The sequence below is a fragment of the Hemiscyllium ocellatum genome, chromosome 43 (assembly GCF_020745735.1).
Source record: "Hemiscyllium ocellatum isolate sHemOce1 chromosome 43, sHemOce1.pat.X.cur, whole genome shotgun sequence".
Taxonomy (NCBI): domain Eukaryota; kingdom Metazoa; phylum Chordata; class Chondrichthyes; order Orectolobiformes; family Hemiscylliidae; genus Hemiscyllium; species Hemiscyllium ocellatum.
The window spans coordinates 18322887-18338405 of NC_083443.1; the positions used below are offsets into that span (position 1 = coordinate 18322887).

The 15519-nt window shown below is 41.1% G+C and overlaps 1 protein-coding gene across 1 annotated transcript in view; it reads left to right on the plus strand.

Annotated features, from left to right (window-relative positions):
* rassf4a (Ras association domain family member 4a) overlaps nt 1–15519 on the plus strand; it is a 265979-nt gene that overhangs the window by 139602 nt on the left and 110858 nt on the right. The gene's annotated exons all lie outside the window — the stretch shown is intronic.

Genomic DNA, 15519 nt, shown 5'->3' on the forward strand with positions numbered 1-15519 from the left:
CCTTGCAAGTTTGTTTCTCAATTTCCCTCTGACTATTAGGGGATCTATAATACAATCCCAATAAGGTGATCATCCCTTTATTATTTTTCAGTTCCACCCAAATAACTTCCCTGGATGTATTTCTGGGAATATCCTCCCTCAGCACAGCTGTAATGCCATCCCTTATCAAAAATGCCAGTCCCCCTCCTCTTTTGCCTCCCTTTCTATCCTTCCTGTAGTATTTGTATCCTGGAACATTAACCTGCCAGTCCTGCCCATCCCTGAGCCATGTTTCTGTAATTGCTATGATATGCCAGTCCTATATTCCTAACCATGCCCTGAGTTCATCTGCCTTCCATGTTAGGACCCTTGCATTGAAATAAATGCAGTTTAATGTATTAGTCCTACCTTGTCCCTGCCTGCCCTGACTGTTTGACTCACTTTTGCTCTCAGCTATACCTGGCTCAGATTGATCTCTTTCCTCACTATCACCCTGGGTCCCACACTCCCACCTTACTAGTTTAAATCCTCCCAAACAGTTCTAGCAAATTTCCCTGCCAGTATTAGTCCCCTTCCAATTTAGGTGCAATCCACCCTTCTTGTACAGGTCACTTCTACCCCAGAAGAGATTCCAACGATCCAAAAATGTGAATCCTTCTTCCATACATCAGCTCCTCAGCCATGCATTCATCTGCTCTCTCCTCCTATTCCTGCCCTCACTAACTCATAGCCCTGCGAGTAATCCAGATATTACTACTCTTGAGAACCTACTTTTTAAATTTCTGCCTACCTCTCTGTAAGCTCCCTTCAGAGTCTCAACCTTTTCCCTTCCAATGTCGTTGGTTCCAATGTGGACAATGCCTCTTGCTGACCCTACTCCCACTTGAGAACATTCTGCACCCTCTCTGAGACATCCTTGATCCTGGCACCAGGGAAAAACCATTCTGCTTTTTCTGTGCCGGCCACAGAAATGTCTGTCTATACCTCGGGCTACAGAATCCCCTATCACAATTGACCTCTTGGAAGCTGACTCCTTGTTGCATTTGAGCCAGTCTCAATACCAGAAACTTGGCTGTTCGTGCTATGTTCTCCTGAGAATCCATCACCCCTACATTTTCCAAAACAGCATACCTGTTTCAAATGGGTATATCTACAAAAGACTCCTGCCCTAGGTGCCGACCTCTCTTACCCTTCCTGCAGTTAACCCATCTATGTGACTGTATCTGAGACTTTCCCCCCTTCCTGTAACTGCCATCTATCACATACTGTTGCTGTTGCAAATTCCTCATCGCTTCTATCTGTCTCTCCAACCGATCCACTCGATCTGATAAGATTCGCATCCAACAGCATTTATTGCAGATACAATCCACAGTAACCCTTAAACTCTCTTTAAACTGCCACATCTGACAAGAAGTACCTATCACTGCAAAGGGCATTTTTGCTCCTTCACGATCTACAGACCCAGAAAATAACACCATCTTATTCCTCTACAAACACTGCCACAGGCTAAATTAATAGCTATGGCGTATATTTTAAATTTAATCAAGAGACTTAGCTCCAAAAACACATAATCGAGAAAGAATCCACTATACTCACTACTGCAGCCTTTCTCTTGGACAGACTTAAAACAACAATTAACTTATCTGATTCTGTGCTGTGAATTTCGCCCAACAGTTCCTCCAAGATTAGTTGTGAATTTCACTGTTTGTTAATTTTCCCAGATGCACTCCGATATCCAGCGAAACACGAATTCAAACAGCAAAGGCGGTAACTGTGCGAGTTCTCTCCCTCTTCCTGTCTCTCTCTCTCTCTCTCTCTCTCTCTCTCTCTCCTGCACTGTCCTCACCACGTGCTTCCTTTGTCTGCTCTTCTCCCTTTTAAAACTGCTGTTGTTTTGAATTTTTTTAAGTTCCAAAACAATGCAACAGCATATAAAAAAAGTAATTGCTGCTCCTGGAATTTGAGGAAATCACCTCCAACACCTAAAATACCTCAAAACAGGAGCAGCTCTTACAGCCAGAAATTTTTCCCGTCTTACTGGGCTTAATGGCCTGTTTCCACACTTTCGGGATTCGAAGAAAACTAAACATGTCCACAGGTCGAATTAAATATTAATGAGAATTTTCAGGCTACAAAGGGGACTGTGAAAATCAAACCCCATCCTGTGGGGTACAAAAAACGTTTAAGCAGTAAAGTTAACAATCACACGACACCAGGTTAAGGTCCAACAGGTTTAATTGGAAGCACTAGCTTTTGGAGCGTTGCTCCTTCATCAAGTGGTTGTGTTTAAGCAGCAAGTTTTAAAAATAGTAGAATGTATTTTTTGAATTTAGATTATGCGACCTAACAATTGCAAGAAAATGGTTCTGCATATTTTTTAAAAGGCACCCTTGTTTCAAAATTGGGGAGATAATCCAGATTAAAATTATTTTCTTGTGATAAATCCATATTCAGCTGTATTAATGTCACAGCGCGAAGCTGCAACACCTCGACATACATAGACATTCAATTGGAGTGGGACAGGGCAGGTTTGTGTTCAGCGATCTAAGGATTAATTTGATTGGAAATGCTTGGGGATTGGTGGAGAAAATACTTCTTCCAAAATGAGCACTATTTGCAGTGGGATCTCTAATTTGAGAAACTCAAAAGCAATTGGTTTAGTATAATGGGAAAATCAGAACCACATCTGAACACTCAGACACCAGATGTGGTAAAGACAAACATTATCATTATTCATAATTTCTCAGGTAATAAGTCAAATATTTAGAATTTTCTTGAGATTGAAGTCTGACGATCTGACATTGAAAAATGCATCTTGCTTTTAATTTACATGGCCTAACAATGGCCACATTTTCCTAAGGACAAGCATTTAAATGTGTGCAATTCTCTCTCGTACACTGATACTCACCGAATTTCAGGAGCTTTGCAATTGACTGTTGGTTGTACAATTGAGTAGTTCACAATCTGATTAGGTTTCACAAATCTTATTAACTCACGGCATTGACACCAGTCTGGAGCTTGTGCTGAAAGATACAAAGAGTGATACAGCTGTTACTGTTAGAATATATTCAAAACAAAGTCAGAGGAAGTTCATTACTTACCATTGGAGAAGTATGCACCCCATAAAATCATCAACATCCAAATGGACAGCCTCTGAACCATTCTGCAGCTTTATTTTGTCTCTGGAATAATTATTTCAAAACATTGCATTTAATTATATGTGATTATTCACAGTATGTACAGAATCATTATGGCACAGATGATGGCTATTTGTGTCCTTACTGTAAAACAGTCCATTCAGTCCCTTTCCCCCGCACTATCTATGTAGCACTACAGGTTTACTGCACTCAATTTATTTTCAAATCATTGTTTTCACTTCCAGCCTGCTCGTAAGCAGAAGGTACCCAGTCAATACCACTCTTCACAAATAAGTCTTTCCTCATTCCCCTACCCCCACCTTAGCACTTCATCTCATATCCAGAAATTTAAATCTGTGTCCCCGCAATCTTGTGCTGTCAGCTAATGGGAACATTAACACGTTACTATATTTCCTGGTTGAGGCTTCTCAACGAATATCTGGATCAAAGCATACAGCGCCTTCTTTACCCTCGCTGAGACCAGATAAATGCTGGAACTTTTACCTCAAGTTGACCTGAAACAATGGATCCCAATTAACATCAAATTCATTGAACATGGAAATCAGTCCATTGCTGCAAGTAGCCTATCATAGAAATAACTGATTCCACCTGAGAAATATTCACCTGTCATATTATGCATTAAGATGCATTTCAACCTTTTGCTCAACATCAATGATGTACAAACCTTTCTAATCCTTCCAGGTGTTTGAAAGATTTTGCACTTGACTCTTGCTCTCTTGACTGATGAAGATAGTAAACTCTGCTGTATTCGAAAGCTGATAGTGATGTATGCTTCCTTATATTGGAGGGCTGTATGACTATTTGTTAATAGATGCTAGTCACGTGGTCTGTAATCAGCCAGGGCAAATTGTGTCTGGAAATGTGATATCAGGAAAAATAAACAGCTTTCCAGATACTGGGGTCCTGGATTCTCTACATTAATTGCAATTTTCTTGATCTGTGCATCCTTACCATAGTATTAAAAATAATTTGTATTTCAGCATTTACTATATTTTATTAATTCTGTGTGAATTTGTTAAAAGCAATAATTGCTTCAAACAACCTAAAATCATCTTATACCTATTGTGAATTGTTCCCTTAGGATCAGTGTGAAAGGTTGGACTTGTGATTTGAAACAATAAACTTTTATCAGTAGACTTTAATTATACTGGCACCTGGCTATAAAATGATATCCTTATCAGTTTCACCCATTACTTTTTGTGTAATTTTGGTTTTGATTTTACACTGAAAGTCTTTCAGATGTAGCCACACCTTAAATAAACTTTTCCCGTACAGCTACAGCACTGGTATCTACCCAGTAATTTGGAAAATTGTCTGGGTATACCCTTGTCCACAAAAAGCAGGATAAATTCCAATCTGGCCACTTACTGCCCTATCCGTCTCCATCTACAACATCAAAACTCACATGACACTGGGTTATAGTCCAACAGGTTTATCTGAAACTGCAGGTTTTCGGAGCCCCTGCTCCTTCCTCTGGCAGCTAGCCTGTTGGACTATAACCCAATATCGTGTGTATTTTTAACTTTGTCCACCCCAGTCCAATACTGGCATCTCCACATCCATCTACAAAGTGATGGGAAATATCATAATGAGTGTTATTAAGTGACATTTGCCGACCGATACTCAATTCTGATTCCACCAGGGTCACTTGACCCTGCCATCATTGCAGTTTTAACCCAAACATCAACAAAATTGACTGAATTCCAGAGATGAGTGACTGCCCTCGACATCAAGACAAGCATTTCACTAACTGAAGTGTTCAGGAGCCCAAGGAAAATTGCAGACAGCAGAAATCAATGGGAAAGTTCTCCAGTGGTTGCATTCGAACTGACATCAGTGAAGGTGGTTGCTGTTGATTGGAGACCCATAATCTCACCTCCAGGATATCACTGTAGGAGTCCCACAGGGTAGTGGTCTAGACTCACCAATCTTAATCTGCTTTGTCAATGACCTGCCCTTCATCAGCAGGTCAGGATGGTAAAGTTTGCTGATGATTTCCCAATGTTCAGTATTGTTTTTGACCCAATCCTGAGGCAGAAGTTGCCTGCATTTAACAAGACTGGATAACGCTGCTTGTGACTTAAGTACTCGGGCAATGACCTAACAAGTGAGAAATTAACTGTCTCAGCATCGGATGCCAAGAGGTTGCTGTTATTGATTGCCACACTATCAAAGCCCTGAGATTACCATTGACCACAACTAGACCAGCATATGAACATTGTTGCCACAAGTGCAGGTCAAAGGCTGAGAGTTCTGTGACACTAAACTCTCACCTCAACTCCTGAAAGCCTGCCCACCTTCTACAAAGCATTAACCAGAAGTGTGATGGTTTACTGTCTGCTTGTCCAGATTTGTGCAGCCTCCAATGCATTATACATCCTTCCTTAAAACAAGAAGCCGAAACTGTACTCAATATTTAAGATGGGCTCTCACTGATGCCTTCTCTGACTGAAGTGTAGTCATGATGCTCAGTTCTTCTCATGATAAAGGCTACATCCCATTAGCTCTCCCGATTAATGTGCTGTACCCTGATTGCTAAGCTTTCTGAAAATCTAGATTCCTCAATAAATTGGAAGTTTTGCAATCCTTCTCCATTCAAGTAAAGCTCTGCTTTGTAAAATTTTTCTCGCCAAAGTCAATAATTGGCACTTTTCCCACATTGTACACCATCTGTCAGTTTTTTGCCCACTCACTTAAGCTATCAATGTCACGCTACATCATTGTTACATCACCTTCATGACCTACTAACCAACCTATCTTTGTGTCATCCACAACTTTAGCCACCATGCCGTCAATTCCCTCATTTAACGCATTCAAATAATTTGTGAATAGTCCATGTTCCAGCATTGACGGTTGTGGCACCACCAGTATTGCTAATCTGAAATAGACCCATTTATGCATAATCTCTGTTTCTTGCTAGCCACCCAATTGTCTATTCATCCTTGTGCCTTGCCCCCTCATACCATGAGCTCCAACTAAGCATATTAACCTTTAGAAAAAAATAAAGTTAACATTTCAAGGCCAGTGACCCTTTCCTGGTCACGGGACCTGAAATGTGAACGCAGTTTATTTTTGCTACAGATGCTGCCTTCCTTTGTCGATGAGTTTCTCCAGCACATTCTGATTTCGATTCAGATCTCCAGCTTCTGCAGGTCTTTGTTTTACTTTTCATTTGGAACTTTGTCAAGCTCAATTCATCAACCGGCTCCTCAACAGCCACAGCATATAGTACTTCTTCGAAGAATTGCAATGAAGTGGTTGTGCAACATTTCCATTTTACAAAACCGCTCTGACTCGTCCCGATTACCAGACACTTATCAACCTGTAGCTTCATCAGTTTGCTCAGTCCTGCTCTCTTAGTGATTTTAATTTTACCACATTCCTCACCTCTCCCATTCTTCCACAGGTATAAGTGGGCAGGGTTTTTTTAGATCCTCAATTGCATTGTCACTTCTTGCCAATACCCCTTCAACAACACCTTCCAATCTCTTAACCCCTGCCACCTAGAAGGACAGGGACAGCAGATGCTTCGAAACACCCTCAGCTGCAAGTTCCCCTCTAAGTCACATGTCATTCTGACTTGGGAGTAAAACCCTGCTCCTTTAACTGTTAACCAGGTCAAAAAGCTGAGTTGCCTTCTATGCAGCACTGAGTAAACCGAAAGCACAATGGTTAGAGCACTTCAAAATAGTGACTTACCATGACCTTTCAACAGCAATTAGGGCTTGACAATAAACGCTGGCAATTCTGACACCTTGGGGATAAACAAAATATCACTGTGGCTGGAAGCAATTGCATTGCAAAAGAAAATTGCAACTCTTTTGTGTGACTCCTTTCTGTTAAACGTGTACATTTCACAATGCTGCTTCTTCTATGAAGATTTTCAAAGTTGGCTGTTGTAATAACTCAGGAAATCTGTTCATTGCTGAACGCTAAAATAGAGGCACTACAAGTGGTAAAAATACGCTAGTCCCAGACCTTGACGGACAGTTCTGCGAACCCATCCCTGAGTCTGCTTTATGAAGGGCTTAGGTGATGAGTTCCAGTCAGGCAAACCATTGCCTGTTACCAAGGGAGCTCATACTCAGCAATCCCTGAGGTGATTAATTAGTTATCCCCCCAATCGACCTTGTAGGGATTATCATAGTCATCAACTTGAACAACCTCTGTGTTTTTTATGCTCGTTAGTTAATGTTTCTTATATTGGAACCTGCCAGCAATAGCCTGTGATCAGTTCTGAATCTAATGGAATCAATGACGGCATTCTCTGAATCATGAAAATATCTCTACTTTTATGATTATGACTCATTGGATCAAATAGCTACCTCTTTATAATCAAGCCATCAACCTGCATCCACATAATAATTGAAACAAATTAATCTGCAAGACTGAGTTTATTATCTTGTTCCTGGTTCAGTTAATCTTCCTTTTCTGTCTTTTATTTTCATTGCTCATTCCAATTTCACTTCAAGCTTTTTGAGTATAAATTTGCTTATATTAGTTTTCTATTGATTTTTTTTAACAATTATTTTTCATTTTCTTTTATTGATCCCCATGCTCTCTTGGCTGTTCGATGTTGGTGATTCATGTGCCTAATTGCAGGGTAGCAGCTTTTTAAGAAGGACTGTCCATTTCCAAATGGATTCAGCGCAAGAGCAAGATACTCAGCCGCTCGGTCTTGCTTCAAGCCTCAGTAAAATTATAGCTGATCTGATCACTCCATGATCCCATCTCACCTCTCACTACCTTGGCCTTTAAAAATATTCAAAGACTCACCCTCCATCATCATTTGAGAAAGCAACTTCCAATTACTCTCAACCCTCTGAAAAAATGATCTCTTTATCTCAGATAAAGAGAACATCCCGAGGAATAATGGTATTCCTCGGGATGTTGATAGCTGGGGGAATTCATTGAAGGCAATATTACTGAATCTTATTTTCAAACAGAAACCTTATTTTCAAACATAGACCCCTAATGTTAACTAAGATAATCTTGACTTGTCTGTGCTCTACCTTGCAAAGCACCAGGTTCTTGGGCCTAGAATGTGATGAGCGTATAGTTGGCACATTTGGTGAGGTGTCCACTGCTAGGCTGTGTCTTGGAGATGAAGTGCAATCTTCTCAATTTAAAATAGAGAAAGTACTGTCAGCCTTCTGACTGATAGATTACTTACAGTGTGAAAACAGGCCCTTTGGCCCAACAAGTCCACACCGACCCGCCAAAGCGCAACCCACCTAACACTACGGGCAATTTAGCATAGCCAATTCACCTGACCCGCACATCTTTGGACTGTGGGAGGAAACCGGAGCACCCGGAGGAAACCCACGCAGACACGGGGAGAACGTGCAAACTCCACACAGTCAGTCACCTGAGGCAGGAATTGAACCCGGGTCTCTGGTGTTGTGAGGCAGCAGTGCTCCTATCACCGTATGGGCGGCACGGTGGCACAGTGGTTAGCACTGCTGCCTCGCAGCGCCTGAGACCCAGGTTCAATTCCCGACTCAGGCGACTGACTGTGTGGAGTTTGCACGTTCTCCCCGTGTCTGCGTGGGTTTCCTCCGGGTGCTCCGGTTTCCTCCCACAGTCCAAAGATGTGCGGATTAGGTGAATTGGCCATGCTAAATTGCCTGTTGTGTTAGGTAAGGGGTAAATGTAGGGGTATGGGTGGGTTGCGCTTCGGCGGGTCGGCGGGCCTGTTTCCACACTGTAAGTAATCTAATCTAATCTAAGAAACAGTGCATTCTTTGAACATAACTGCAAAACGATTGGCCATCGCGCAGTGCGGCTTTCATTGCAATTGGAAATGAGGTTTGTGAAGTTTCCGTTGTTTGTGATTATTAAACAAATGCCTTGACATCCTTTACACAGACTTGGCAAACTGAATGGTTTCACTCAGGTTAATTATCCATAGTCAAGCCCCATAATCAATAAACACAAATATTTTATTGCAGTGTTAAAATTATCGTAAAAGGTTAGACAGAACAATAAAAGTTTGCCTTACTGCAACAGCTTTATCCTTTAAAATTAAATTCTTTATTCAGTGCGACCTAGTAATCAGTACATTTTAAAGGCTAAAGTGATAAGGAGCAACAAATAGGTTAAAGTCAGACAATGTACTAATGCAGAAAAGTAATATGAATCCTGAGGACTGGGATACAAAGGTCAACAAAGGTTGACAAAGCAGAACAACAGAAAGTGTGTATAAAAGAAATTTACACATGATATCAAAATTAAACCAACATTGTATGAAATCATTGTGGGACAGCTTTGTTGAGATCTATCCTTCTATTCCTTAGAGTGGTGTCCTCAACCCAAGTATCTTCAGCTGCTTCATCAATGACCTTCCCGCCAACGTTAAATCAGAAGTGGGGATGTTCATTGATGATTGTGCAATCTTCAGCACTATTCATAATTCCTTCATTACTGAGGCATGTTCAATTCTGCAAGACTTGTACAATATCCAGACAGAAGTAATACCATTTGCATCACAAAAGTGCCAGGTGATGACCATCTACAATAACAGACAATCTAGCTATCATACCTTCACATTCATTGATATTGCCTTCATTGAATTCCCCCAGCTATCAACATCCCGAGGAATACCATTAACCGGAAATGTAATTAGATTAGCCATATAACAGCAGGTCAGAGGCTAGGAATCCTGATTCCTCAGAGCCAGTTCACATCTACAAGGCACAAGTCAGGAGTGTGATGGAATACTCCTCACTTACTTGGATGATAGCGGGTCCAACACCCAAGACATCACCCAGTACAAAGAAGCCCACTTATTTGGCACCAGATCCACAAACATCCACTCCTTCCACCACCGACACTCTGTGTGTCATCTACAAGATGCACTGTAAAAATTCACCAAGGTTTCTTAGACAGCGCCCTGCAAAGCCACACTTTCTTCCACCTGGAAGGAGAAAAGCAGCGGATACATGGATCACCGCCAACTGCAAGATCTTCCCCAAGCCACTCATCATCATGAATTGGAAATTATCATCATTCCATCACTTTTGCTTCCTAGTGGCATTAGTAGTGGACTGCAGTAGTTCAAGAAGGCAACTCACCACCACCTTCTCAAAGGCAAGTAGGGAGAGAAATAAATGCTGGCCCAGCCAGTGATGCCCTCATCCCGTGAATGAAGAGAAGAAAATTGCATGGTTGAGTGCAGGAGTAAAGGATATTTGCTTCAGCTTTATACGATCATGGTGAGACTGCACCTAGTACATTGCTTTGGCCAACTTACCTCAGAAAAAATATACTTGCCATAACAAAGCACCACCAAAATGGATGATCACCAAATTAATTCCTCAGATGGTGAGAGGAGAGGTAGGAGAAACTGGGCCTGCATTCTCTGGACTTTAGAAGGATGAGAGGTCTTGTCATTGAAGCTTTAACATATCTTAAAGGACTGGACTGAGTGAGGAAGAATACAGAATAAATGTTTTCCCTCACTTTCTTTGGGGCGTTGGTGGTGGTAGTGGTGGAGCTGAATGGGAAAAGTCACTCAGAATTAGGAGCAAGCCATTTGGGACTAAGCTGAGAAGGAACTTCCTTCATGCAGGTGTGAAATCTTTGGAGCTGCCTAGCCCAGAGGGCTGTGGAATGTCAATCACTGAGTATATTCAAGACAGTGATTGATTGGTTTGTAGCTGTTAAGGATATCAAAGGGTATAGGGACAGCAAAGGAAGATAGTATTGAGATACATATCATCCATGATCTGGAATGGTACAGCAGGTTGGATGGACTATTTTTGGGATTTTTAAAATATATTTTCTATCTGCTTTTGGTCCACTCATGATCTCTAATCAGTCACATCCTTCCTTTCACCACACTTTTATTAGTTATAACTTGCGGAAGAGTTTGGAGTTCCCTTTTATGTTTGTTACCAGTCCCTGTTCCTACTAACTCTTTGCTTTTCGAATTTGATTTTTCACTTCTCTGTTTTTAGAGTGTTCTTCATTGTATTTCCAACATGATACCTGTTGTAAGCACACTTTCTTTCATCTTAATCTTTAAATTTTTTGTCATCCAGGGGACTCTAGATTTGTTGGCCCCCCTTTCCTGTTCTGGTGATCTTCAATAACTGATGCATTCTTTCTGTCAACAACATTAGCAAGCAGAGTCCAGTGGCCAGCTCATCACTGCACTCCTACCATACAGTATAAATGTTGGGTTCCCTCCTAAACTGTCATTTATATGGTTAAAAATCACACAACACCAGGTTATAGTCCAACAGGTTTAATTGGAAGCACAGTAGCTTTCGGAGCGACGCTCCTTCATCAGGTGATTGTATCGATTGCCTGCTGAAGGAGCATCGCTCCGAAAGCTAGTGTGCTTCCAATTAAACCTGTTAGACTATAACCTGGTGTTGTGTGATTTTTAACTTTGTACACCCCAGTCCAACACCGGCATCTCCAAATCATGTCATTTATATGAATTGTCCTGATGAGTGCAAGCTGAAAAGCTTTGATAAATATGCTTTTTATCAGAGATATTCAAATCTTATACTACCAAATGACTATTTGTACTGCCAAATAAAGGCAAATAAATAGTGAACTGTGTTGATAGTGGAGGAATAGTATGCTGGATGTTCTAATGAAACAAAAACTGAGTAAGTGATGAAGTCTCACTGAAGTTATCTAAAGGAGAGGAATGAAGACATTTTGAAGCACACCAAGCAGTTACAAATCCCTGAGTACTGTTGGTTTCTATTCCAAGATTTAAATGAAGTCGATAAGACTATTGCAAACTTCCTTACTCTGACCATTGAAAGTTCTCTTGAGGAAGAAGCATGTTCACATGCTGCTCTGCTTTTCAGTAAGTTCAAAGGGGAACCAATAAATTGTACATATGTTAGCCTGACATTTATAGAGTCATAGAGATGTACACCATGGAATTGTTGGAAACTTATCAGAATCCTAGGCAGAATGGTGGCACAGTGGTTAGCACTGCTGCCTCACAGCGCCAGAGACCCAGGTTCAGTTCCCACCTCAGGCAACTGTCTGTGTGGAGTTTGCACATTCTCCCTGTGTCTGCGTGGGTTTGCTCCAGTTTCCTCCCACAGTCCAAAAATGGGCAGGTTGGGTGAATTGGCCATGCTAAATTGCCCCTAGTGGTAAATGTAGGAGAATGCGTCTGGGTGGGTTGCTCTTCGAGGGTTGGTGTGGACTTGTTGGACCGAAGGGCCTGTTTCCACACTGTACGTAATCTAATCTATAGAGGATAATCTGATGGAAAATTCTAAAATTTAGAACCAGATGGATTTGTAAAGGCTGGGTTATTTCTTTGACTGTTTTTTTTTGTTGAAAAGTTGGTTGGTGCAGTGGACAGGGTCTATCAAATGTTTTGCGATTGATATGGACTTTTAGAAGGCACATGATGAAGTACCTGGTATCAAAGTGTCAGTTAAAATTGAAACTCATGGATTTAGACACAAGTTATTGAACTGTTTAGGAATAGGCTGAGTGAAAGGAGATAGAAAAACTACACTAGTTGATAGGAGGTGATTGGGCGGGGGGAGAGGGGATCGCAAAGAGATGTTTTAGAAGGGTCTCAACTGTGTACCATTTATGAATGATTTAGATGGTAGAATTGAAAGCCACATTCCCAAGTTTGCCAATGAAACAAGGATAGGCAGCATTGTAAACAGTCGTGAAGAAGAAAAAGAAAATAACAAAGATATTTCAATGGATTAAGTTTTGGGGTAAAACCGAGACAAACCCATTTCTTTACAGGCAATTTTTGAGGTTTGGAATGAAAATGAGATTGGAGTGCTCAAAAACTGTGAATCGCTAGAAGCAAGCTCAAAGAGACTTGGGAGTCTATGTGCAAAGATCATTAAAATAGTATGAAAACATAGATAAAGTAATCAAAAGGATGAGTGTAATGATGGACTTCCGTATTCCACTGCTCTCGATGTGGAGAATGGAAGGTGTTATACAGCTGTGCTAAGTTCTACTCTGCAGTTTTTAGTCTGAATTTCCAAACCTGAGGGAGAATATACTGGTCTTGGTGGTAGTGAAAACACATTTTCCCAAATGTTACCTTAACTTGGAGAGTAGATTTTGAAGGGAGGTTATTTTAGCTAGGCTTCTGTTCCCTGGAAATTAGAAGGTTAACTGGTGGTTTGATTGGTGTTTTCACTGGGAGGCAATGGCTTAGTGGTGTTTTCTTGGACTATTAATCCCGGTAACGATCTGGCAACTTGGGTTTGAATCTTGCTATGGCAGATGGTAGAATTTGGATTCAATTAACAGTAGTATAATAATGACCATGAAACCATTAGTAATTGGACAAAAATCCAATTGGTTCACAAATATCCTTACATACCCAGCGCAATATTGACTGTTAACTACCCTTTGGGCAATTGGGGATGGACAATAAATGCTGGCTGAATCAATGATGCTCACATCCCATTAAATGAATACTTTAAAAAAAAATGAAATGGAAGAGAGGGTGTAGGTAGACACTGACATTGGGACACAGCTTAAAGTTTGGAGTCGGACCTTACAGGACTGAAGTTAGCAAAGAATTCTATTTGCAGAAAATAGTAAAAACTTGGAACAGTTGATGTTAAATCTGGGATTAATAGCTTTTTCATAACCAAACATACTGAAGCATGGGGAAAAAAGATATGTTGATAGAGTTTGGTCACAGATAGATCATGATCTAATTGAATAGCAGAAGAACTCAAGGGGCTGAATGGTCTCCTCTGATTTCTGTATTTGTCTTTAGACTCCCAATTTTAAGGATGGAGGCGAAGAAGTATTCAAGATGCCTACCTGTATTCACGATAACAAAATAGACACAGCGTGCATACAAATCTGCTTGTAGACTTTAGGAAGTAATGTGACACAGAGCATAGACACATGGTGGTCAGTCACCTGTTTCTGTGCTGTTGGATAAGTATGACTTTTCGAGTGGCTTATTGAGCTCTGTCTAACTTTGTTATCAGAAAAATATGCTGTAGAACTATGACAGCAGAGTGACAATTTCTGAGGGGCTGCGATTTTACATGAGCTTTACAGCATAGGGAAGAGCCCATTGACCCTAAACAAACCCGTCTCACTTCTTCTCACCCCATCCCCTGGTCTGCACTGTCTCTGGTTTGTCAGTTGGGAGTTATTAATTGGAATGATGGAAGCCAAGTTGAATTCTGGTAGTTCTATTTGCTTTGTGTCCGTTGTGTGTGTAAACCATCATCATATTTTACTCTGTGCTACTGCAAGTAATTCACAACTTTCTCTGCATGTTTATTTGAGGAGGCTAAGGGGTGACCTTATAGAGGTTAATAAAATCATGAGAGGCATGGATAGGATAAATAGACAAAGTCTTTTCACTGGCGTGGGGGAGTCCAGAACTGGAGGGCGTAGGTTTAGGGTGAGAGGGGAAAGATATAAAAGACACCTAAGAGGCAACATTTTCACACAGAGAGTGGTGCGTGTATGGAATGAGCTGACAGAGGAAGTAGTGAAGGTTGTACAATTGCAACATTTGAAAGGCATCTAGGTGGGTATATGAATAGGAAGGGTTTGGAGGGATATGGGCCGGGTGCTGGTAGGTGGGACTAGATTGGGCTGGGATATCTGGTCGGCATGGATGGGTTGGACCAAAGGGTCTGTTTTCATGCTGTACATCTCTATGACTCTATGAGTTGTGGTTTAGCTCTCTTACCAAATTAAAGATTGTTGGCGTAAAACAAAAATTTCTAATGCACTCAATGCAGATGGACCATTTACTGATTTCGATCTATGAATGCAGACATTGTACAATGGGTAATATTGTTTATACAGTGGTGCATTTTCCTGTTGAATTATATCCTGCTTAACTAATATTTGATTTAGTCTGGCAGCCTCTTTTGTTTTTTTTTGGTTGCTTAGTTTAATTTTTCTTTGTGATACTGCCTGGGGTGGAAGATTGAAGTGTTGAGGAGAGGTTGAATAGGCTTGGGTTGTTTTTGTTGGAGCAGAGAAGACTGAGGGGTGATCTCGCTGAGGTGTACAAGATGATGAGGTGCATGGACAGTGTGGCTAAGAAGCAGCTCTTCCCCTGAGTTGAAGGGTCAGTCATGGGGGGTGGGGACACAAGTTCAAGGTTTAGGTGAATGTGTGGAAAATTGTTTTTACTCAAAGGTTGGAGGCCGTCTGGAATGTACTCCCTGGGAGAGTGGTGGATGCGAAATGCCTCACATCCTTTAAAAAGTACCTGGATGAGCACTTGTCATGTAATAACATTCAAAGCTTTGGGCCATGTGTTGGTGAATGGGATTAGGTTGAAGGTCAGATGTTTCTCACATGTCGGCGCAGACTCGAGAAGCTGAAGGCCCTCTTTTGCGCTATATGATTATCTGATTTTAAGACAATTCATTTGAAT